Here is a 24,164-nt window from a genome sequence, read left to right as displayed (position 1 = left end):
CCTCATTGCCCAGGCCACGGGCAGTTGCAGCACCAGAGAAAACACTTTGATGGTGTTTATAATGCCTGCTGCCTTTAAGGTGGGGAATGATGAAAAGGGAAAAATGCTTCTGGAAATAGCCTGTGTGATGTTAAAAGGAGTTGTCTGACTTTATCTTTTAGAAAAAAAAAAAAAAAAAAAAAAAAAAACACAAAAAAATAAAACCTAAGCATAGTACAGATTTGCTAGGGGGAAAAATTCTAATTGCTTTAGAGGAAATTGTTACTCAAAATAAGGCAAAATATGAATATCAGAAGTGAACTGGGATGGAACTTCTGAACAAATACTACTGTCAATGAGCAGAAATTTGTACTTGGACATCAGCATGCAGTTCTTATGTCCTAAATCAGGTCATGAGTGGGTGGCACAACCTCTCCATAACTTGAATCTTTTTGTGAAATCACTGGTGAAGAAATTAAAATGTTAAGAGTGAAGCATAAAATAAATCCATTGTGTCCTAATTATTTTAGGTGATTAAATATATTATTTTCAGTGTGACATTCCTCATTGTGTCACGATGAATAGCTATTACTGTGATCCATTTTTGTCTGTGTTCTAGTCTAGCTGATACCTGACGTCCAATTTCTGCACATTTTTACATTCAGTCTTTTCTACCTACTTGCCATTAACTTTATTCTCGTCTGTATTTTTGTTACAGTTTTATTTTGCCTGAGTGGGTCAGAGAAAGAACAGAAAAAGAAAAGTTTTTCTCTTCTTAATTTTTTGGTTGTATTCTTCTGCTCCTGAGGACATGTCTCAATATCATCTGAATCATACAGAGAGAGAGCAAACAAAGAGATATCCATTGCAATGACCTTTGTAAGGAAAGTTGAAAGTATCATGACAATGTCCAAAAAATAAGTAAAAGAGTGCTTTAAAATGAAACAGTAGGAGCAAAGGCAAAATGAGGCTGTCCATTGATTTAAGTTCAGAACCATTTTAGAAGAGCTGAAAATGATTGCAAGTATAGAGACTGTTTAACAAATTTAACCTCAAGCACTTCTATTTATCTTTTTTGGCTGGTAGAATTAGCTTCATTTCAGAAGCAATGACAGATGGACTTCTTGATTTATGATATGTTTCAGCTGAGGCCTGAAATAGCTTCTTAAAACCCTTGTAGCAGAAGTCTTATATATTGATCTATGGGAGGCTTGATCTCCAACAGAAGGTAAGGCAAATTCCTCATGTAGCCACTAAGTTGCATCTTATAAAGATTCATCAATCTTGACGCTCTGTTTATTGGGTTTTTTTAAGAGATATAAATTTTTGCAGTGATACTGCTGTTAATAAGGTGAAGAAAAAAAAAAGCCAAACCAAATCATCAATGATTTTGAAAATGTTTTAGAACAGCAACTTATTTTCCAAGACTGGTCATTTTTGTTCAAACTTGGATTTATGCTTCTTTGTATGGTTTAATTGTAATGTTTAACAATGGCCATTTAACACTGGCGACAATGACTCAAAAGCTAGGCAGTGAAAGAGTCTGGGAACTGGAATTCTGGGCCTGTCTGGGAAACTTCTGTGAACATTTGTCCTTCTGCTCTCCCAAAAATAAATACATATCAGAAGTTCAAAAGATTTTTCAAGTCAACTTAATTATTTACACTTCAAATTTTCTTGGATGCACGTAGAAGATTGACCCTGTCCTTAGCATTTTAGCATTTGAGCATATTTCCTTTCCTTTCCTTTCCTTTCCTTTCCTTTCCTTTCCTTTCCTTTCCTTTCCTTTCCTTTCCTTTCCTTTCCTTTCCTTTCCTTTCCTTTCCTTTCCTTTCCTTTCCTTTCCTTTCCTTTCCTTTCCTTTCCTTTCCTTTCCTTTCCTTTCCTTTCCTTTCCTTTCCTTTCCTTTCCTTTCCTTTCCTTTCCTTTCCTTTCCTTTCCTTTCCTTTCCTTTCCTTTCCTTTCCTTTCCCACCTACTCTTTCTCATTGCTTTTATCTGTTAAAATATCTGCTAGATTTGTTTTTCGGCAAAAACAAACAACAAAGGAGGATTTTAGAGACCTTGCTCACTCATGTAAGAATGCTATACAGGACGTCAAAGAACATCAGGAATTAACACTTGCAAATGATGGTGAGGGCATCAAGAGAACTCTAAATCAGTAGCAAAAGGCTGATCAAAGAAAACATTGCTGAGTAGGGCAGGTGCTCTAGTGCCATTTGAACTGCACTGGGTGGAGATACTCAGTTACTCAGTTGCTGTTTTGCCTCAATCTTCAGCAGCGATGTCTTCCAGGCCTCTCTCCTTAAAGAGAAGGAACTGCCAACAGTGGATGTAGATCAGATGAGATCAGGAATTGCCTGAGATCAGTTCATTCAGACCCAGAAGTCTGGACAGGCTGTGTGCAAAAGTACTGAGAGAACTGGTTGGCGTGCATCATTTTGCAGATACTCTCTCTCGACTTTGATGTACTGAATAGAGTGGGAAAGATCCTCAGTGGCTGAAGGAGAGCAAATATTCACTAGCTTCATTTCAAACTGAAAGGACAACTAGAGAAGTGACAGACTGATCAGCTTCTCTTTTTTCTCTGCAAAAATCACAGAGCAAGTCTCCTTGGAAAGCACTTATGAGCAGAAGCTTGGGAAAGTCAGCATGAATTTAACAAAGGTATAGCATGTGAATTCCTTTTAGAATAACATAATTGAGTTTGTAGATAAGGAGGCAGCAGTAGATGTTTTTACCTTAACTTCAGCAAGGCTTTTGGCACTGCCATCCACAGTATTTCTGTATCTAATTGCTATGAGTTGACCCTGGTCAGCTGCTAAGCACCACACAATCCTTCTTCCCCAGCAGGACTGGAGAGAGAACAGCAAGAGCAAAAGTGAAGAAATGCATCAATTAAGATCAACAATTTTATGAGTGAAGGAAAGAAGTGGGTAAACCATCCCCATACCAATGGTGCAAAGGCAATTACTCATCACCTTCCCCCAGCTCAGCAACGTCTTGCAGGCCTCCAAGTAACAACTGCCTCAGAAAACTCAGTGCGTGGAGAGCAGCTCTGCAGAGGAAGACACAGACATCTTAGTAGACCCCAGCTAAATATATCAGTGTACTCTGGTAGCAAAGAAAGTCCGTTTCCTGGATTGTATTATCAGCCAGTAGGTTGAGGGAAGCAACCCATTACTCAGCTCTTTTAAGACCACATGTAGAATGTTGTGTCCAGTATTAGCCCCTTAATTCAGGAAAGACTGTATTAGGGGGACTTAATAGGAACTGCCTCATACTTAAGACTCAGCAAAAACAAACCAACCAAACAAAAAAACCCAGCAGGATGTAGGTGACTTTAGATCTGTATCAGGATATTAGTACATGGAATTAGCCATGATTTTTCTTTCACTATGAGGAAAATGGTTTGCTGAAGAGCGTTGGTATGCTACTACCTAAGCCAAGCATTGTTTCTTCACAGAAGATCACCTGTAGGGAATTCCAAACTACCAAGGCAAATCAACTTGGATACACTTTAGAATGCCTCCTGAGTACCATTAGACAGCTACAGACTGTTTGTATCATGTGTGATATGCCTGATTGCCTGATTTTTCAATGTTTTTGTCTTATTCTTTGTCTTATTTTTTGTCTTATTCTTTCTTATTCAAAAATATGAGGGGAAAATGTAAGGTATGAAATTGAATAAACAACTAATATCTTGTGTTTCACTTCTGAGCATCTGTTTACCTTTGCATGAAGACAAGCAGCTCTGCAGTGCTGCCCTTGCAGTGGGCACTGCTTAAGGCAAAGCTTGTCAGCACCCGGGTTCAGCTCTCCAGATCACAGGCAACAATAAAAAGACTGAATATTCATTTTGTTATTGAAGTAAAGTGTGCTCAGATTCTACCCTGGGGATGTTTCTCCTTTGCCACCAACAGCATAAAAGCTGTTAATTTTATTACTGCCCCTGAGGGCTGGAATTTGAACCATTCCACTAAGTAAACTGGAAAATACCAACAGTAAAATACCAGATATTCTGTATGGTAATTGACCTATTTACTTTTCTTATTTCAAGAGAAAAAAGTAATTAACTAAACAGGTTTTCTGATAATCATAATTCTTTGTTTGGTTGGGGTTTAAGGATGGTATAATTCTTACTTCACATCAGTTCTTGCCTGTTAACATTATTACTCCATGAAGTACTTGCTCTGGGTCCTAGGTAGTAAGAGCCTATTAGGCATAGCCACACAGAAATATATGTATATACATAGAAATATATGAAAATATATGCAAAAATCAAACCTCTGTGGTGTAGACTCAGTGAGTTAGTATTAAGTCATCAGGGAGCAAAAAATTTTACTTATTCCATCTTCAGCGTGAGGTGCTTCAGGAGCTGTACATCAGTTTTCCCCCAGACTGCCCTACCAGAGTCAGCCATGCTACTGCATGAAGTTCTGCATAAAGCTGCCTGGAATTCCTTCACTGCTGGACTAGGCTGCCCTGACTTATCCAAGGTCAATACAGGGGTGCAGCCTTTTCACTTGGCAAGGTCATCATTTTCAGTGTGATTACTTCAGAAACAAAGGGGGAAATAAGTCAGCCATCAGTCAGTGACTTTCATTTAGTAAAAATAAACCATGGCCACCTCTCCTGTTCCCACATAGGGAAGAACAAATTTACCCATAATGTCTATTTCCACATTTTCAGTAATAAAGAAGTGTGGTCTGCATGAGATGGTAGTCTGAATCTTTCTGCCCTGTTGGGCATGGCTATTTGGTGTGTCTTCAGTAACATTTTAAGAGCTTCATTTTACCTCTTAACAGGACTGCAATCTTTTGCAAGCAAATATGTTAAAATCAACCACTAGCTTGTGTAAGACATTTCTGCAGAAGACCATCAGAGGAATAGTTTTTGGTCCTGTTTCTTTGCATGGGAAATCATATGCTTTCTACCTGTGAATATAATTAAAAAACAAAAAAAAAACAAAAAAAAAACAAACCAACAAAACAACCCAACAAGAAAAAGCAACACAAATAAAAATACTCAGTTACAATGGATCCCATTATCTTCTCGGATATGGTTTTGGATAAAACAAGAAGAAGAAATAGGTGATGCCAGAATATCTGTGGATAGTTTAGAGAGGGCAGTACCTTCTTAAGTACATAGAGTTTGACTACTGGAAAAGAAAATTACAGACTTAAAATGTGTTCTAATTTTGTTACCTTTAAATAGATCAATTTATTTTATTGCCAGCTGTAATTGCTAAGGGTCATCTACCTTCAGATACTTAGTTAACGGTGTATAATTTTGTAGGTTTCAATACTGAGCAGCAAGAAGTTTTACCTGTATATATCCTTCTTTTTGCTTCCTAGAAATGCAAGAGTTTGGGCTGAGGGCCCGAAGGAAAATTATCCTTAAAACTCAGAAGCATTTACATAATCCAGATTGATTTAAATACAACTTGCGAAGTTAGGTGTTCTCAATTATTTACAAAAATAATGTTTGGAGGTGCTAAGCATAGTTCTTGTGGTAAAGCTTATAAAGCTGTTTTCATTCACATTTAGGATAGGAAACAAACACATTCAATATTTGGAAAAAATAATTTTGAGTTCTGTGAGGGTAGAAAAGACTAAATATTTGTGTGTGTATTGCAATGAAATTATTGCACTATTTTAAAATATAACAAAAATCAGCTAAAATTCAAAATTTGAGTCTTGGCACATAATAACCTGAATATATTAATCAACTTTGTATTTATTTATTTGGCATTTCTTTATTGTTTATATTTTTTACAGCAATTGTATTCGTGAATGATATTTTCCCCTGTCTTGTTTTCTCACTATGCTTTTCAGACTTAGAGTCAGCATTGTTTAAATAAGCATTTTGATCTATCAATGAAATAATAAAAAGTATTTTGCACACGGTTGTAGTATTATCAACATAAAACTTGAGTCTGTGTAAAATCTTATGTGCAAAACCTGATAAAGTGAGTAATAACATCTCTTATACATTAAAATATAAAAGCTACAACAGAATGGCAGATGAACCCATGCACCTATTATGTTGCAGTGTGATTCTGAAAGCAGTCAGGTTTTGCTAACTGAGCATAAGCTAACTGATCTTTAGTACACCTCTGTTCTCCTCAAATATTCTTCAAGTACTCCACAAAAAGCTGAGAAGGCTCAGACAGCATTGCAATGACTATCTTCACTTTAGCAGTTTTAGTGTGGAAAAGGGTCTCTTGGACCTTCAGTCATATTATTCTTGTGAAAAAAAAAGTTGAGTATATAATGAAAAGTGAATTTTCTGCAGTTTTTCTTTCACTTAGAGAAGCAGTAGACAAATACAACTGTTTAAGTTACAAGGCTTTGGCTTGTAAGTCTTAAGCTTGTAATTTCTTCTAGGAGCTTTCTGCAACTCAGAATTACTGTTTGAAGAGTGTCATATTCACTTCAAAACCACTTGATTTGGGTCCTGGAGGTTGGTAAGAGCTATTGGTAACCGTGTGCTACCTGAGTCAGGCACATTTCACAAAACAACTCTGCAAGAAATCTTTGGACACAAACAGCTGTAATAAATCTGGTTGCTTGAGCACTGGCAGCTGCTGCTTCTTTCATTTCCATGCTAACCATGCATATGATAGCTCATCCAAAAAACATATCTCACAATTTTGCATTGTCAGACTCGTAACAATGGATTCATGGGGACTGTGTTCTTTCAACTTGTGATATCTTTTTGATTTTTACATACTGCAGAGAAACACCAAAATTGAATAAAATAAATAACAAAATATCCAAGAATGAAGGGTTTTACAACTGTGACTTGTGGTAGTCTTTTCTTAAGACATGTTCAAAGGCAGTTTTTAGGTGATTACCACACTGAAAATATTATGTGAATATTTATGATATTGATAGCCAACACTAATGCACAGGAATGGATTGTGGGAATTCCTTCTCATCTGTTTACAAAGAATTTACAAGCCATTTTTCTGGATTAAAATTCTTCAAAAAGCCTGCTTTTCTGTACTGATCTCAAGTGTCAATTTACTGCTGTTAGTGATTATCAGCTGCTTTTACTGTTGTTTAGTTTGTTTAGGTTTAGTATTCAGTGTTATCAGACCACTGAATCGACTAGTCAGACAGATGTTGTGTCTGTGCTTGCTGCAGCCATAATAATCACCTGGTCTCTATAACTTGAGGAGAGATCACTCCATCACAACATTTCATTCTTTTCAACCTGTTTTCTCTGGAAAGGGAGAATTCGCCAATATTTACCTCAGCATTAGATATTCCCAGTTAATAACTGGACCGATTTGATGCCATGCTGCAAACATATCACAGCATCTCTGTTTATTGCTTTCAGTCATTTTGCAAAGTCTGCATGAAACAGCCTTTTCACTTGCACAGTGACTGAAAATCATTACAAGATAATAAAGGGAGATTTAAATTGAATACTATTGTTAAGTGGAGATTATTGGCCGTTTCCTTCAGGCTTGGGATAGAAACTGACACAGGATTCTTACTTCATCCACCTGGATGCTCCTTTTCCATGCTGGGAAAGTATCTTAATCCATCCCTGCATTGATCCTTCTGGCCACAAAAGCTTCTCTGATGGCAAAGCAATTGCTCTCTAAATTGAAGTGTTCGTTAGAAAATTCTGGAATAACCACTGAAGTTCACACACACAGATTGGTGTTAATACTTTGCTCTGGAAGGAGGATGCCTCTCTGCAGGTCTCAGGCTACAGGGCATGCCTGGAACCCCTCACCAGGCTAGGGAAGTGGGAGACAGTCTCAAAGCAGGCAGGACATGGGCACTTATTGAGGATCTGTGCTGCCAAGTAAGGGAACTGTGGGAGACAGTCATAAGACAGGCCAGTGCTCAGTAGCCTGCACACTGCATCCAAAGCAGTGTGGTCAGCAAAGTCTGCAGGTGGGGTTTCACCAGGGGGAGAGGATTCTGCTTCTCTGCTCTGCTGTGCTCTGGTGACACCTCATCTGCACTGCTGTGTCCAGCTCTGGGGTCCCCAGCACAGGAAGGACTGAGTCCAGAGAAGGGCCTTAAAGATGATCAGAGGGATGGAGCACCTGTTCTATGAAGACAGGCTCAGAGAGTTGGGGTTGTTTGGCCTGAAGAACAAAAGGCTTCTGGGAGACTGTATTCCAGCCTTTCAGTACCTAAAGGGGGCCTACAAGAAAGCTGGAGAGTGATTTTTACAGGGGAATGTATTATCAGGACAAGAGAGGATGGTTTTAAACCGAATGAGTGTGGATTTAGGTTAGACACTAGGAAGAAATTCTTCACTGTAAGGGTGGTGAGGCACTGGAACAAGTTGCCCAAAGATGCTTCATTACTGGAAATGTCAAAGGCCAAGTTGGATGGAGCTTTAAGCAGCCAGGTCTAGTGGAAGGTCTCCTTGCCTATGGCAGGGAGGTTGGAATTAGATGATCTTTAAGATCTGTTCAAACTCAAACCATTCAAAGATTTGAATTCTTGATTTTTTCCAGTTGGACATACCCCTTGAGAACAGGCTATCATGTGCATCTTATCTCTCTGACAGTGGTCATGATTCCTGTGCATAATCTCCCAAATTTTCAGTTCCCTGTCTCAGGTGCTGCTGTTTCTTCTGCCTTTATGGAACATTATATTCAGTCAGAACTATGAAATGTTGGTGTGGGAGAAGTTTGCAATCTAGGGGACAGAGATCTGTTACAGCCCATTTCTGTAAATCTGTGTGGGCAAGGAAAGTACTACTGCAAGTGGAGCATTTCAAGTGCTGCAGAGCAGTGGTGGAATCTCTGGTTTTGGAGGTTTTTAGAATGGGCCTGAACTAGATCTTAGACAACCTGATCAAGAGGCTAAGAGATAATGTAGATGTAGAGAAAATGTGTATGACTGAGCATATGACTGAGCATATTTCTTATCAGCTGTCATCACTGCTGCAGGGACTGACTATGACAAGTCTGTGAGGGTTTCAACAGTCTGTCTCCTAAAGTGAGGAAGTAGAAAGCACTGCTGTTTCCAACAAATAAACAGCCCACTTTTCTTGTCAAATCTTTTTTATTCTTTTACAGTTGGAGTCCATTTCCATCATGAGTTACAGAGAAATATATAGTTCATAGTCTTTTTTTGCATTGTGGTACACACTAAAATGTTTTTGAAGCTCACCCTTTGGTCTTGAAAATTCTGTATATTTAAATGTGTGCTTTAATTTTATTCTGTATTTCTCTAAGCATAAAGGATATAGTGTATTCAAGTGATTAACGAATATTGGCAGGACAGGTCTTTGTTTTTTCAGCTTGCATGGTAGGTGTTAGCATTATTCAATTTAAAATGATTGAGATAATGATCTCTGTCCTTTTAACATGTTACTTTATCTAGCCTGTACAGCCCACTTTTCTCTCAGTCAGGCTACATGCCATGGGATTTCTTGATCCTGATAAATAATAACATTGAAAAACTGTTTGATTTCTTTGTACCTGTGGCAAAGTCAGCTTTGAAAAAATATTCCTGGATTTAAATGTGTAAGTGCAAATTTTTCATGGAATTTTTGTTAGAAGCATGTACTAACAGAAAAAGATAGATTTCATTGGCTTTAAAAGGAAATACACATAATCATTTTGAGTTGTACTCAAGCGAAACTGTGAAATCAGTTTGGTTTTATATTTTAAAGAAAATAATATGAATTTAATTTTATACTGTGTTTGAATGCAATTCTTTTATATTTATAGCTAAAGTTCAATAACATATTTTATTATAATGAGGTTTTTGCTTTACTGTTCAGAAGATATCATTTCACAATATGTTCTTTTAGAACCACTCAAAGGCTTTTAAACTAGTGGTTCCCTTTGCAACATTACTTTTTCCCACAGTGAAAATATGGTAGTATTGTGAATTCCTAGTTGAAAACCCTCTTTTTCTGGAAGTCTCTAGTCCAACCTCCTGCTCAGAGCACTACTACTACAGTCAGCACTACCTTGGGTTAACTGTGACACTGTCCTGCTGTCCTGCTGTCTTAAAAACTGCTAAGGGTAGGGAAGGACATGTGTCTATACATACATCAGTACAATTTTTTAAAGTTTAGATTTCCATTTCAAATTAGATTTTATATTTCCATTTCTGAAAGTATTGAAGCTGTAGAGAGATAATTAATGTAGCAGAGTGAAGATGATATTTAATAAATTCTGTTTTAATTTTAGAAAGTTTCACAGTTTTGATGATGGCCTTCTAATAAATTGCTCAGGATCAGTTCTAAATCCTTCTGAAAACAGGGGAAAAGAGCAGATTTAGATGCAGTCAGAGCCACCTGCTTTAGCATCAGCAGAAATTTTCCATGCAGGTACATTTCTACCACAGACTGCTGATGCACGAAAGGTGAAACACCCTGTGGAAATGTGTCAACACTAATAAAGTTTTCAAAGGATATGAAATATCTTTCTTCCTTCTTTTGGACCAGTTTGGCTGCCAGCCTCTTTCCTCCTCAGCAGATCACTCACAGGCTGCTGTAATGAAAGGCTTCCAGATTCCCTTTGGAACCAAACCAACTCGTACAAGTGTTTCACTTCCATTTGATTTTTTTAGCCTCTTGACATTTCCTCCTCTCTGCTGGACAGATTTGTCTCAGAGTTTGCAGGCAAGTAGCAATTGCTTTCTAGATCAGGCCTTGATCGGAGCTTCTGTGGACAAAGTACTCTACAACATCTGTGAAATCAATAGAAGGGAGGAGATAAGCTGTTTTCTTGTAGTTTGTGGTGTTCTGCTCCTTCTCAGGTATGGAATAAGCATTGTAGAAATTGTTCAAGATGGAAACTTGAGTATAGCAAACCAGTCAGGATATAGGTACTTCTTGGAGCATAATTCTAAGATTCTGAAACAGGAGACATTTGAACATAAAGAAAATATGTGCTTTTAAGCATATTATTTAGTTGACAAACAAGAAATAAACTAATTTATGAGAGTCTGTAATATTTCAATGTGTCTACACTACTTATTATGTGTGATTTCTTGCCTGTCTTAAAAATGAGAAGAAAGTTTCATGACTGAAGATCTCATTATATGTTATTGAACCTCCATACATTAAATATTTAAACATCTCTGCAGTGTCTTGATTTATGTGAAGAACTGGTCTTAAAAGTATTGCTTATTTTTAGGGAGCAGTTTTGTTAAATATTGTATCTCCTTATTTCCATTGCTCTCTGCAAATATTATTTTAAATTTTGTAGTATACCATTCTTAATATGCACTGGTGTTTTTCCTACATAATCATATATTTTCTCTACTTAAAGAATTGTAGTTTTTGGAGAATAATCAACTGCTACCATCTCTTGCTTAACTAGAAAACATTAAAAGAGGCATGCATAGTGGTTCAGAAATTGGCCCTTTTACTCCACTGCAAAGGGGGAAATAGTAAGTATATTAAACTAATATCAATGAAGTTTTTGAAATGGATGGGATAAATAGTTTTTTTGGTAGTAAGACAAGAAAGATGCATGACCATATATTCTGTGACAATTATTAGAATTATTAGCCTGTTATTAGAATTTCAAAACTTGCAGACTTGTTTCTGGTATTCAGACAATGAGATTTTTTCAGAGGAACTTTCTCTTGATAATGTGTGTAGAAGTAACTTTTCTGCTTTAACCAAAATCAGGTTTCATTTAAGTCACTGGACACCTTCTCTACAAATTCCAGTTTATCCCCGGATGTCCATTTCACAACAGATTTCTTTGCAAGTTTTCATGTCTTACTGTCTGAAAAAGTTTGCAGGGAAACATCACATGTGAAAGAAGCAGCGTTTCTGTGGCTGCAGTTACAGGCAGAGATATGGGTTCTTACCATGGGTTCAAAAGGACTATGATGGCACTCTGAAGGTGCTTGGGAGTAGTCAGCATAGATTTATGAAGGGGAAATGGGGTCTGACAGTCTGACACAATTTGATGACTGTCTTGGCAGGTGAGGACAGAGCACTGGATGTTGTTTATCTTGAATTTAGAAAAGCTTTCAACATCGCCTTCTATAACCTCCCTCTTGGAGAAGCTGATGAATTACAGTGTAGACAAGTAGACAGTGATTGAAAAATAGCTGAATTGCTGGGCTCAGGCTGTTGTCAAAGGCAGCACAAAGCCCAGCTGGAGGTCAGGCACTAGTGGTGTGCCCCAGGGGCCAATACTGGGTCTGATCATGCTTAACATCATGAATGACCTGGACAATGGGGCAGTGCACTCTCACCACACTGATTGATAATGCAGAGCCAGGGCAGGGAGGTTAGTCATTACTTAGCAAGCTGAATGTCCTGTCTTTCACAGGGAGCTCGACAAGCTGGAGCATGAAGCCAGAAGGAGTCTCGTGAAGTTTAGCAATGGGGAATGCTGAGTCCTGCGCACTGGGAGGAATAGTCTCACAAACTTTAATAACAGGAAATACAAAGTCTTGAATACCAGGAGGAACAACCCCATGCACCAGCATAAGCTCAAGGCTGAGTGGCTGGTGATCAGCTCTGCAGATAAGGACCTGGGAGTCCTGATGGAGAACAAGATGAACATGAGACAGCTGTGTGCCCATGCCACACAGGCTGCATTAGGAAAGCTGTTTCACAGAACCACAGAAGGGACCCACAAGGATCATCCAGTCCAACTCCTGGCCATGCACCGGACCATCCCCAAGAATCACACCCTGTGCCTGAAAGCATTGTCCAGAAGCTTCTTGAACTCCATCAGGCTTGGAGCTGTGACCACTTCCTTGGGCCCTGTTCCAGTGCCCAACCACTCTCTGGGTGAAGAACCTTTTTCTAACATCCAGCCTAAATGTCTGCTGACTCAGCTTCAGGCCCTTCCCTTGGGTCCTGTCACTGGTCACCAGAGACAAGAGATCAGTGCCTGCCTGTCCCTCTCCTAAGGAAGTTGTGACTGCAATGAGGTCTTCCCTCAGTCTCTTCTCCTCCAGGCTGAAGAGACCAAGTGACTTCAGCTGGTCCTCATACAGCTTCCCTTCAAGCCCTTCACCATCTTTGTTGCCCTCCTTTAGATGCTTTCTAGTAATTTAATGTCTTTCTTATATTGTAGCACACAGGACTCAAGATGAGGCAGCCTCAGTGCAGAGCAGAGCAGAGTAGAACAATCCCCTCCCTTCCCCAGCTGTGATGCTGTGCCTGACTCACCCCAGGACAGGGTTGGTCCTCCTGGCTGCCAGGGCACTGCGGAATCATGTTCAACTTGCCATCAGCCAGGACCTCCAGGTCCCTTTCCATGGCACTGCTTTCCAACATCTCATTCCCAGTCTGTACCTATACCCAGGACTGACCTGGGGCTTTCCTTTATTCTACTTCCTATGTTTAGTGAGTGCCCAGCCCTCTAATTTGTTGAGGTCTCTCTGCAGGGCTTCCCTGTCTTCGAGAGAGCTGACAGCTCCTCCCAGTTTTTTATCATCTATCCCTTCCAGTCCTGCATCCATGTTGTTTATGAAGATGTTGAAGAGCACAGGGCAGAGGATGGAGCCCTGTGGAACCCCACTAGTGACAGGTCACCAATCTGGTGTCACCCCATTTACTATAACCCTTTGTGCCTGACCATTTCCAGCAGGTCAAGGAAGATGATCAGCACGGGTGAGGCAGATCACATCTGCTGTGTCTGGCTTTGGTCTGTTCAGTGCAAGAAGGGCATGGATAAACTGTAGCATGTTGAGCAAATGGTCATGGAGCATGTATGGTAGCAACAAAAAATTGTTGATTTATATAATATTTATTTTGTTTGTTTTGTTTGCTTTTATGAACGGGTTTTGTTTATTTCTTGTTTTGATCTATTTTTTCACTTCCTAATTTAACTTGCAAAATAAATTTTATTATGTAAAAAAATAATATCTCAGGCCAAAGCAAGAGGTAAAAGTAGAAATAACTGATTTTGGTTTTAACCTCTGTTCTTTTGAGAGCTATTTTGGTTAAGATGCATGATATGCCCTTTTTTCTTTTAAATTCAAAAAAATTATGAAAGACTTCAATGTTTTGAAAAGTGAAGGGGGTTGGCATGCCTTAGGAACTGCTTCAACTTAATCTGTAAAATCCAAAGCATATGACACCAAATTTTATTTTAGAATGAGCTGTTTTTACATCAAGATTGAGCTCATAATAAAATAATAATGAAAGCAGATATTTCATATTTTTGATATATACTCTAAGAATAATTTTAAATCATATAAAAATACTGGTTTCCTAGGGTGTCTGTGTTGAAAAGAATTTCAGGGAAAGACAGGGTAGAGTTAGGAAAATGAGAAGTGTAGCAGACTCCTAAATGTGCTTTCCACACTAAGCAAATAAACCCCAAATTTGTTGTGCCCTAAAGCCAAGTGTTAAGCTTTAAGTTTTCCCTCAGGTGGCAGCTAAAAAGGAGCAGCACAGTTTTAAGACAGGATCCTACAGGCACAGCTCAAGCTTATCAAAAGTGATTTCTTGTCCTCCCCTGTCTCACCCCAGGTCAACAAATAAAGTGAATTCTAAGTTAAGTGACCTGCTTCTGGCAATACTCACTGTCTTAGGATCACACTCTACTGAAAATGTTTGAATTAAAAGGTCCAAATATAAATGTTTTATAAACTGTGTGAAGAACCTTGTCCTAAAGAAACAACCTGTTTTGTTCATTTGTGATGAATTGCTGCAGACTGGCTCCTTTACCACTGTATGTTTACACAAAGAATGAAGCAAAATTAAAGCGCCATTAAAGTTCTCTTCATTATGTGCTAGAAAAACCTGACGTGGTATGTGTTTGAGTACACTGTTGTGGTACTCAGATTTGCAGTCTGCCACTTCTTCATGATAAGCAGACAAAACTTAGATTAGACCTTTATTTTTTCTGGAAAAAGATAGCCTCATGATCTCTGATACTTGCTTTCTCTCCCTCTCTGGGTGCCTGTGGACTTGTTTGACTGCTCACTCTAAAGTCTGTGCAAAACTTGCAATGGTTTTATGGGGATAGTGAGAAGCAGGTGGTGGATGCAATTGCACTTCAAACTTCATTTAATCAAGTACCACTCCTGGATACAGGGTACAAAGGGAGCTGGAAGAAAAGAAGGGATCCTCTCTGAGACCCCCAGCAAGTCACCATAGGATCAGTACTTGGCAACTGCAGCTGAGCTGTGGCATGCCAGCATTTTGAATTCAATTTCTCTCACAGTACACTACTTGTGTCTTCTCAGCTTTCTAGTTCCACGTAAATAATTATGAGCTTGGTTTTGAAGGAATTGATACCACATAATTAGGCCTCAGGACAGTGAGGAAGACCAGGTAAGTCTCTATTTAATTTAATCGTCTAAGTGATAAAATGTTAGCTAAATTCCTTCAGAAGTGTTAGAAGGGCACAAATGGAGTGCAAGGAGAAAAATATACACAGCAAAAATATAGAAAGACAGCAGCAAAGAGACCTCAAGAGGTTGAGTGTATAAAAGAGACAGCAGAGCTCTCTGTCTCAGGCTGTTACTGATTTATTTGTGCAAAACTATGCCTTACACGTTCCTGAATTTCTGGAAAGGTGCTGTTTATCTAGCAATATTGGATATTGATGGTCCCATAATCAACCGACCAGAAGAGGCCTATGGTTGCTCTTTGAGCCTGTCTCATTTTTTCAAGTTTCTTTCAGTTCTTTAGGTCTCCCTCATTTTCCTGGAGAAAATTACTGAAGCTTGTTATGCTTCACTTCAGAGGCACTGTCTCTTCCGTGCTACTTTTTCACGTCTGTCCCAGAGGTGTTGAAATGAAAAAAACTTCAAAGTGATAGGAAGATGGAGATCTCAGAATAAAAGTAGAAGCCATTGCAGAATCTTTTTTCAGTATTGTTTATTTAACATATAAAGGAAATAAATAAAACTATATTTCCCATATGCCACTTTTTTTCAAATAAGATAATCTGTTGGTTGTTGGAAACAATCTGGTTTACCTGGCAGCCTAAAAATTAAAAAACATAAAATCCCTCACATTTATTTAACATTCAGTTGCCTTTCTCCTTATATCTAAATAAATAATTTGTTTGAATGATATATGTTTTGGAATAAGGTTATCCCTACACACAGAGGCTTTATCAAAGTACAGCATGTGTATTTATATTAATGGGATGATTCACTGGCAGGATTTTCTGCCTAGTGCCAGAGTTCTCTATCTCCAGTGATTATTTCTGTCATCACATGCTTTACTTATTTATTTTTTGGCTGACCTTTTGTAAGCATCATCTTTCGTTATTAAGTGTTAGTCAGGAAAATCCTGACTTGTAAACCGCACGTTTCTTCTGCACTTACAAGCCATCAGTTGTTGATGAAAAACAGAGAAAACCTGAAAGAATTGCCTTGTTAGTAAGGCTTTTGTATGTCTTTCAGAAAACCTGATTAATTTGTGGTTTTGCCACACATTTCTTATGTGGCCGCTGGAAATTGTGTAGGCTCAGAATCCAAGCTGTGCAAACATGATAGTGATAATTCCTCCACTTTGTATTTACCTTGCTCCTGCATTACAACCTTTTCAGAAAATGCTATAATTTTTACCGCATTTCCATAATGTAGAACAGTGGACTCCTTTAGGCCCACAGTAACACAAAGAGTTGTTTTAGAAGCAGCAAATCATCCCTCTTTATACAAATATATTCAATGGAAAACAATAAGTGGGCCTGCCAAGACTTATGCTGTAGGTATGGCATTAATGTCTTCTGGAGTCATACACACCACTATTTCTAATTTCCTGTCATTTGTCCAGGGATGTATCTAAGAATCCAAGGAAGATAGTGAAGAAACCTTTTCTTCATCAGACTCAATCACTCATAAATAGATCTGTATCTGAACTGGCAATGTTTTATTAACTCTTTATCAGGGATAACATGCAGCATTGCGTTCTTCTCCCCGCTCCCGGGCGGCTCTGGAGCCCGGCTAGGCTCTGTGCTTTGTCTGGGAGGCCGGGGCTGCCGCGTGTTCGGAGGCTCTAGTGTTGAGCCTCTGCGTGGGTTATCTGCATTCCACAGCCAGCGCTGAGAGGAGATAAAGGGATGAAGGAAGGCACACCTTGTCCTGCGTGGCTGGCGAATGTTTATTCCCACGTGGCTACCGCGGTGGCTGGAGCGGCGTCCATTTCCTAGCGCGCGTGTGGTCAAGATGGTGATGAGACAAAGGAATAATGGGATTATATAGGGGGCAGGCAGAAGCCCCCCTCGCCCAATGGGGACAGGCAACAGGGGAGTGACATGGACCACGGGAACACAACAGGAACACAATAGGGGTGGGTACAGGGTTCCAGGATGAATAGGAATACAAGGATGGGGTAGCTGACACAGAACCTTCAGGAATGAACAGGGGGTGACACAAGACTGACATGGGAAAGCTCCAATGGTGAGTGATTCAGAGCGAACCATCGTGGGGGGGAAATGGGGCTATATAGAACCGGCTAACTAACATTTATTAAAACCCCTAACTGAACCAACCCGGGATGCAACATATCCCTGTTTTCTAATATATAAAAAAGACAGGACAGTGCTCTAAGTGTGTGGAATTAGTGGAAGGCTGAAAATATTCCCTTGTGCATCAGTTTGGAGAGAGTGCTTACAAGGTTTACATGCATTTAATGAAAATTTTGTCCAGTGTCAGAAATTGAAGTCGTAAAAATTATCAGGTTTATTGAGAATTATATAGAATTCCTCTAGGATGGAAGTGATCTAATATCTATCTGTATTTATTCCATGTGAAGCTTCAAAATGAAACTGAATCACATTCCATATCTTTATTTTTCCTTAATAAACATGAATAAAATTGTATTTCTGTCATGAGAAACACATGGATTTACACTCAAAATGTAATTCTTATCTTCCCAGGGAAAGCTCTCCAAATTCAAAGAACTAATGAAATAATTTTGTCTTCAAGTTACTTTGAAATTCTTAATTTGACTGTCATATACTCAAATTCCAGCACTGCCAAGAGCTAATTTCCAGAAAAGTAATAAAAAGACTGGACTGTTATACCATCCCCTCTACTACCTACTATTGGGTAGAATATCCTGTCCTAGCCTCTGTGAAAAGTTAGCACCTGACATGCAATAAGATACCTGCATCCTCTGTTTGGGTACTCACAAACATTGGTAATGATCACTGGGATTTTTTCCAGTTTCTCCAGAAGGTGAGGCTTCATGCTGTTCTCCCTGAATCTGCTGAAATCCCTATGGCTGTTTGTGAAGTACATCATCCAGTACACTTGCCTGGAGAAATGTGTTACACATACAGGCTAAGAACTAGGGAGTTTCTCACACAAATCAATTTTGACAAGAGCAGACCAGAAACAAATGCTCAAGTTAGTTTAATACTCCACCTGGGCAGATCCATGTGGAGAGCTGACAACCACCCACTTGCCTTGAACTGTGAAAAGTGTCAAAGGATTTTCAAAATTTGGCAGCACTTTGGGCAATCATTGACCAGACAGAACCTGAGCCCTGGCGCTTCCTGAAGGAGATTCTGCGCATGAAGTCATATTAGAATGAAGGCTGAAGCACTTACAAATCTAATTTAAAACTTGCAACTCTTAATGGTGCAATATTCAAAAATTCATGTTAACGTAATTGAAGATTATTAGGGAAGCTGCCATAAAACTTTTTCTTCACCTGTTAAGAGAGCTCATGGTGTAGCAAAATGATTTGACTCATATGAGATCCTACCTTTCAAAGGGTTTTTGCATTTTTGAGATAATTTTTTTGCGCCACTGAAGGAGATGGAAAGCAGTAGAGATCCTGAAGTATGTATTGTGTAGCCCTTTGTCAAATCATGCATATATAGCATTTGAGTTCCTCTGGTTCTGTCCTTCTGAGGTCCTGTGGAGGAAAATCTTGATTAGAGAAATCTAAATTGAGAAATCTTCTGTCTTCTCTAGCAGAAGACAGAAAGAAGACTCAGTAAGGAGTGACAAAGCACAAGCATTTAAGGCGTCAGCTTGAAGTTTAGAAATAGATGTTGCACTGGCAGGAGCTGAAGCAGCCCCAGCATCATAAAGAACACCTACTGAACCAACATGTGGAATCATGTTGCACAATTTCTCACTTTTGGTATTTGGAACAGAGAGAAAAGTTTTCAAGAAGCTGCAGAAGTAGTACAAATGAAAGTAAAGGCTGTTAGGTGTTATCCTTTGACATAAACATTCTATGCCTGTCTAACATATCTGAAATGTCTGTTTCCCTGCCTTACAGAATAATTCAGAATAGTTCATTCTAGCTTTAGTGTATATTTGACCCCATGTTTCTTTGTTCTTTATTCTTTTCTGTGTTGCTACAGTCCTGCTGTTTCTCCTTGATAAGCTGCTTTCATGATCCTCTTTTTTCAACTTCTTGCTTGCCTGGAGCATTGACAACTCTGTTATTCCAGGTATCCCAGGTTGTTGTCCACCATGTACTACAATGTCTCCTGGACTGAGAACATTCCCCCAATCCCTTCCACTATCCCTCAGCACATCTTGCATGTCTTCCCATCTCTCATTTATCCTGCTCTACATGATGCTTGACTGAGGCTTGCAATAGGTGAGATTGTAGGCAGCAGTGAAAACCAAGGCAGCCTGGAGAGCAGAAATTGCATTCAAGGTGCACCCCTCTGCAATTCTTTCCTAATCCTATCAAGGTTGTTATCAAGCTGGAGGGTGATGGCTCTGTTCGGAAATGCAGTGTGCCAATGACTTGGATGTGCTGGAATCTGAGAGTCTTTCATTGGAAATGACACACTTCAGAGTACTTGTAAGTGCTATTACTAAGGGCCTGTCAGAACTAATTTTGATGAAAAGACCCTTAGTTAAAGTTGAAATTACGTTAATAAAAATTGAAAGGAGGGGAAAAGCATCTGAGACATTTTCCCAGCAATGTGAGTGGATTCTTCTTCCCCATTCCCTGGCCAATTCACTTCTTAAAGGTAACATTGTGCAGTTTCTGCAAGAATTCTACTCTTTAATGAAAACAAATTTCAAGGCATAACAGTTGATACCCTTCAGGCTGCTTTACCTCTAGGCCCTGCTAAATTTTCTTTCTTTCTACTCTCTCCAAGACCATGCATAATAATAATGTCCAGAAGAAGTAGCAGTTGTTTACAGCATATTTGACCCAAGAAGACAATACTTAAATATACAAAAAAACAGTTTGATTTTTATTTTAAGATTTACTACACTGGTTTTCTTTGCTCTTAGGTGTATGCTGTCTATTCAAAAGAAAATAGTCTGGGTACGAAATAAAAATTATTTAACAGATGCATATGATGGAAGTAAAGCAACTCAGCTCAGTTTATTGTATAAATTATCATCAGCAGGGAGTAGGAGGAAAACACTCATTTTAGACAAACCATCCTCTCAGTAAATAGCTATTATTTCTCATCTCAGAATTTTTCCTGTAAAGTTTTACTATAAGGAAGAAGACACAGATTTTCTTTTTAAAGCTCTTTGTGTGCTTGAAAAATAGGGAACTACAAAGATAATTTATGTTGGACCAAAATGCAAATTGTAGTCCAGGGATTTCAGTGTGTAATGGAGAGCATCCATTTGTTTGCTTTTTTTTTTTTTTTTTTTTTTTCCAGTTTGTGTGTTATATGCCTCTAAAAAGCAAGTAAGTGGATCAGACCCTCCAGTTCAGATTGTCCTTTCTCTTGGAAGTAGCTGAGTCTGTTTCTGGAGGGCTCTTGCTGCCTGCAGGTAGAGGCAAAGAACTGGATGGAGCCTGCATTTCACAGGAGGCACTACAGGCAGCAGATAAAACCCACATCTGAGGTATGACAGGGAAACCCCAAAGGCTCAAGAGGATTTTGCAATTTCCTGCAGTCTAAAAAGTTCTTGATTACACTGAAAGAAAGACTACAATAGATAGCAGGAAGTGTGATTTATGAGCTTTTAAATGTTTTAGTTTGCCCATTTTTATAATTTAGGAGGGTTTTTTTGCCACCTTTTATTTTCTGTTTAGAAAGTAAAGTATTCTCATTCTTAGATAAAAGAGAAAACCTGCATTCCTTTCTTCTTTTTCTTACCTTTTCTTAGTCTCATTTTAAAACCTGCCATTCTTACAAAAGTTCACTGTAAGCTCATTACTGAGTTCACTCAAAACTGTAGTTGTTACAGAGTATTTTATAGATGTTAAGAGCACTAGCATACAACTATTTCTCTTACATATTCTTCAAATAACTCAAATATAAATAGAACACATTCACAAAAAATATAATAAAACATCTATAAAGAGAAAAAAAAAAGTAAATAAACGACCAATGCAATAAAAAAAATCAACCAATTTGAAATTCTTGCTGATTTTGCACATTTCAGTCTGCTGAGTTATTACAAGGCACATTCTAATTTTCCAGCTCTAGCTGCCTGATTGATCATGAAATGTGGATTCTGCATTTCCAACACATTATAGGTCTCTGGTATTTTAACTCACTCCATTCTACTATCTGATCACTGATACAGTAACAGTATTACTGTGAGCATTCTATTGCTCTTATTCAGGTATTGTTAGGATTAATGTCAAACTGCAAGTGGCTTTACCTCCTATGTTGAATTTCTGAATGCATTCATGACCAAACAATTCCCAGTCACCAGCACTGGCAGGAAATGTCAATTGGCATTGGCAAGATAGGAAGTCTTCCATTTGCTGTAACCTGCTGGTCAAATGAGCACAGCTTAATAAAGCAGTTGGGAATTTGCAGTCAAGTCCAAACATGTGACTGTTGTATTGGCTGGGATTCTGCACTGGGGACTTTCAAAAGATTTAGACATTTGGCATCAGAGACTTGAGGCTTTCAGCCAAGAGTTGGGATTGTTATTCCAGCTTTCTGTCCTCTCCTGCACAATTAATTCACTCAGCTGTGCTTGATCCTCCAGCTCTTCCTTCTTAAGGGATCCTCCTGCCTTGCCTTGTTTTCTCTCATTATTTACTCAAGAGCTCTCTGCTTATTTCTCAGTGAAAGGAGGAGTTTTATATCTTCATTTTTATGTTTGAATGGACTTTTGCCGACCCATTTGATGAGTGAAAGATCTGTGAAACATCTGCCACAGCTTAGTGCAACTTGTTGAGGCTTGGATAAGCCCTTCCCTGCCCTACCTGAAGGCACTAGAAACAGCATAAATGAAGTGACTTCTTTTTCATTTTAAAGTTCTATGATCTAAAAAAAATTGTGTGTGGACAAATAATTATTAGGCAACATCTAAGACAATAATTCCCATCAAGACAGACAGAATTTTCTATTGATGCATGAAATCTTTTAAAGAGAACAATTGATAAAAATGGTTTCTTCTTAGGCATTTTCTCTAACAGTGTTCTTTGCTGTCTTCTGGTGATATTAAAAGTTCTGAAACACCATTTAAAAAAAAACCTGTAGTAATAGTTACAGATAAATTTCAGTAAAAGCTTATTTTAGGTGTAGAAGAAAATATAGCCGATAAATATGATGGCAGTTAGAAAATTCCTCAATAAACATTTATATATTTATCATATGACTCAGTGTGACAGAAAAACTCACATCCAAATAAAAATACACACAAAACACTATTTTTTTCCACATAAACTTATATTTCTAGAAGCTAGCTTTTTATAGGACCTCTAGTTAATAAGGGTTTTTTCACTTGGGTCTTTAAGGTTGACTGCATTTGTTTTCATCCAAAAAAAACTGGCTACTGCTGCTGCTGGGAATAAATAATAGTAGTGATGCGGTGTTTGCTCTTTACTCCGTCTCTGTCTTAGTCACAAAAAAGGTGTCTTTTCATGCACTGGAAAAATGTAAGTCCATTTTCTTTTGCTGTATGGTGATTATAAAACTTCTTCAACAGTAGTTGTGGTGGGTCTCTAACTCACAGAAGTTCTTAATTTTGAAAATTCCTCTTTCTAAAGATTCCCCTTTGAAAAAAATAGGTCAAGAATAGACAGAATTCCACTTAGATATGGGACTTTTAAAAAATACTTTTTCCTTAACTTCTGCTAAATTCAGAGTGTCTTGAAACCTAGTCTTTGCTGCCAGCATACAGCAGCTACGCGCATTCACTCATTGTGACTTGTATTTCCCATCTGCTGGAAACATTTTCTTTAGATTGTTTCATTTATCCTTGAAAAGATATACTATCTTGCATTTAATTGCCATTACCCCAAGTCCTCATAACCCTATGGCTTGAGGTTATGGCTCCCCTTCCCCACTCCTGATCTCTCTCCTTCCTCTTTGCTGAGATTGTAGTATATGGAGTATATGCAGAATGCTTCTTCCTTTCTGGCAGGAGTCAGTCCCCAGGAAAGTAGGAACTGGCCTTTCAGCACAATGCCTTTTGCCTGAGAGGCAGAGGAACCCCTATGCTGCCTTGTTTGAGCTCATTTCAGACAGCCCTCTCTTGAAAGGGTGCAGGTGGTGCTGCAGGAGGCATCTGTTCATAGATTACTGAGGTCAGCTCATCTTCCCTCGCTCCCCTCTGCAGCCAACAGCATCTGACTGCCCTGTACAAACAGGCAGCAAAGCAGAGCTGATTTAGGGGGCCCTGAATAGATCTTGTGATCACAAGTGTCACATGCAGAAATCCCTGCTTTAGAGTTTTGTGGAGAAGGGCAAATTTTCATGTGCCTCTGCTTTCTCTAAGCAGTGGTTTAAAGTTGTACTTCAACAGAAAAGATTAGAAACTATAGGTCAAATCACTGTAGCAAATCAACACAGTCCTCAAAATCTAGCTGTAGAATTTGCTTAATGCCAGAGAATTAATGTTTTTCTCACTGAACTGGAGAAGTTAAATCTCTCTGAAAGGCAATTTTTCTGAAAGATACATGAGCCTTATTTTAAAAAGCTTCTTGAAAGCCCAAGAAATACCAAGATCATGAGAAACAATAAAAACCTACTTGTCAGTGCAAATCCCAGCTTGTTTTTCCTATCATCTTGGATGCAAAGACCATCAGAAAGCTAACAAGCCTCCCTTTTCCATAACAATATCACCTGAACCTTTCTCCAATGTTGTGCCATGTAGAATTTGAATGACATGAAGTAATTTTCAAGATTCATCAGCAAAATTTAAGCCCTTTGTGCTTTGAAGATCAAAAGACTGTCACAGATATTATCATTCCTATTTTTCATGTTATCACATTCTCCATTTTCACCTTGTACTTCAAAATGATGGCAAATTCTAGTTTTGATAACTACAGCTTCAGGATTTATGATTTTTATTTCATACCTTTCAGTCCTGAGACCTTCAAATCTAACGAACTGCATCC

At 38.6% G+C, this 24,164-nt stretch overlaps 1 long non-coding RNA gene across 2 annotated transcripts; it reads right to left on the bottom strand.

Moving 5' to 3' along the window:
* Positions 1 to 701: 701 nt before the first annotated feature.
* On the bottom strand, positions 702 to 7,982 carry LOC128818936 (uncharacterized). 2 transcript variants are annotated; one of them, XR_008440605.1, is made up of 5 exons: positions 7,907 to 7,982; positions 7,486 to 7,811; positions 2,932 to 3,036; positions 2,720 to 2,833; positions 702 to 805 (listed from the first exon to the last, which is right to left on the bottom strand). It is a non-coding gene; the product is annotated as an uncharacterized LOC128818936 (long non-coding RNA). The 2 variants fall into 2 exon arrangements; XR_008440604.1 differs by having other exon boundaries at positions 7,486 to 7,976.
* Positions 7,983 to 24,164: the final 16,182 nt, after the last annotated feature.

The sequence above is a fragment of the Vidua macroura genome, chromosome 1 (assembly GCF_024509145.1).
Source record: "Vidua macroura isolate BioBank_ID:100142 chromosome 1, ASM2450914v1, whole genome shotgun sequence".
Classification (NCBI taxonomy): Eukaryota; Metazoa; Chordata; class Aves; order Passeriformes; family Viduidae; genus Vidua; species Vidua macroura.
This window is presented reverse-complemented; position numbering and strand designations above follow the sequence as displayed.